Source organism: Antechinus flavipes, chromosome 4 (assembly GCF_016432865.1).
Source record: "Antechinus flavipes isolate AdamAnt ecotype Samford, QLD, Australia chromosome 4, AdamAnt_v2, whole genome shotgun sequence".
Lineage (NCBI taxonomy): Eukaryota > Metazoa > Chordata > Mammalia > Dasyuromorphia > Dasyuridae > Antechinus > Antechinus flavipes.
Window position 1 is genome coordinate 299,526,558 of NC_067401.1, and position 2,305 is coordinate 299,528,862.

Sequence of the window (2,305 nt, forward strand, 5' to 3'; positions counted from 1 at the left end):
TCTCTTTCTCTCTCTCTCTCTCTCTCTCTCTCTTCTTTCTCTCTCTCTCTCTCTCTCTCTCTCTCTCTCTCTCTCTCTCTCTCTCTCTCTCTCTCTCTCTCCTTGCCTAGGGTCACACCACTAGGAAGTGTTAAGTGTCTTAGGCCAGATTTGAACGCAGATTCTCCTGACTTCAGGGCTGATGCTCTATCCACTGTGCCACCTAGCTGTCCTGGCAGCTAAGTCTCAAGAAAAAGCCAAGTTCTCTGCAGGAGAGAAACTGAAGGCTTTTAGTCTACTTCTTCATTTAAAAAAAAAGTATACCTGATTATTAATTGTTCACCAATCAGGTGATTTTCACATGTTAGGGGCATCTCCTTTTCCAAAAGCATTTAAGCATTTAGGGCTCTCCATTGCAGCCAATAGCCAATGAGGATCTGGAAAGGAAGGAGTAATATTCCTAAAGAAAATGGGTTTGATAGATTGGATTTATGGAGGCCCTCTTCCCAAGATCTTCCACAATCTATGCTCAGTCTGTCTCAGGGACAATTAGATTTCACTTTTTCAATAAAGACCCACCCAAATAACTTCAGACTTCATTATTATTTTTTAAATGATATGTTTTTGCTTTCCAATCTTTAAAAGTTCTTATTTTAAGACAGATTCTTGATCTAGTGGCTGGTATCCCTCAGCTCTTTCTATATTTGTGCCTGTTTTATCTCCTGAAGGGTTTTCAGTACCATCACTTTCCTCACATAATTACATTTGCTTTTCCAACTCAAACTTGAGCTTCTTGGACATCTCAACTTTTGAACAAATATATCATGGAGAAGGGAAATATATTGTCAAGTCTTTTTCAATGATGTCTGCAATAAATTTATTGACAACTTCTTTTGAGACATTTGTCTCTACCTCCAGGCTCATGATTCCATCATTTTTTGGAGAATTTGATAGATCTGTTGATGCTGGGCATTAGTAGCCTTACGGATGTGGTTATTGTACTTCCTGGTAAAATCAACACAAAAGAGACAGAACAAAGAGCCATCAGTAGTTTTGACATCAACACAGGCCTCAATCATGGTCTGACACTTTTTGACTATGGAATACATTTTGTCCTAAGTAAAATTCATACCATGGAAATGAATCAATTTTTAGCTTGTACATCTTTAGTAATTCACTTGGATAGAGAAAAAGCAACCTCATCATTTTGAAGATAGGACACTTAAAAAACATAACTCTTTAGGCTAACATGTAATTTTTCATTCCTTGAGTTCTTATAACCAGTATCTTGCTAACACTGTGTATATTAAATATAGTTGATGCTTTGACATCATACCAATCTTTCTTCAAAAATAGATTAATCATTTTCTCTGCGATTCCATTATTTTTACTCATATTTGCTAATGATCATTGATCTCCCCCAGCCAAAATACTAAAAGCACAGCTTTTGTGAGATTTAAGAAAGATCTGCATCAGTCTTTAGGTGTGTGTTTCTGCCACGATGCAGGAATGAGCTGGGATAATTATGGCTTGGGAAAATATTACTTTTGGTTTAAATAGATACTCTGGGGAGGGGAATGAGAGTTGCAGAACCTACTTTTAGCCTGTCATTCCCCAGGGCTACCTGAATTTTCCCTCATACTGTCACATTATGGTGGATAGAGACTTGAAAGAGATTTATTTTTCTGAGAACATTTATGTATATCATACTTTGATAATATAATATTGACCAGCCAGATGAGACCACAGTGGCACAGACTTTTAGATAGTGGCCCATATGAGGAACAAAGCAGGGGAAATCAACCATAAAAAAATCAAGAGCCCAAATCTTCCAAGCAAGTTTTGAGGAATTCCAAGCAAGTGAGAAGTGGCAACCAGAGAATTTGAGGCAAAGTCCAGAATAAACTACTTGCTTATGATCTATGAAGGAAGCCTTGGAATTTACTGGACTCCTCAGGTATCCTGATGGGTATACTGATGGCCCCCATTTACAAAGTCATCTATAAATTTGCCTCGTTCAAGTGGGAAGCAAAACAGGTTACAGTCCTAGAAGATATGAATTAGGCTTTCTACTAGTTTCCCTGAATTGTTATGAGTCTGTAAAACCTGTGTTTTTGGAGCTTGCTTTCTATAAAAACTAGGCTAAGTGGATCCTTTTGAAGGTTTCAAGAGGTAACACTACTATTAGGTATTTGGCGTTCTAAATTCTCCAGAGCAGCCACTTGCTATATTGCTTTTGAAAAACAGTTGATTATCTTTTACTGAGACCTCATTGCTTTTGAAGAGATGACATAGGTTCCTATAATCACTCTTTGTTCAGAGTTGC

The 2,305-nt window shown here is 37.6% G+C and overlaps 1 pseudogene; it reads right to left on the minus strand.

Annotated features, from left to right (window-relative positions):
* Positions 1-627: 627 nt before the first annotated feature.
* LOC127561527 (40S ribosomal protein S3a-like) lies at positions 628-1,374 on the minus strand (annotated as a pseudogene).
* Between the last annotated feature and the right edge of the window lie 931 nt (positions 1,375-2,305).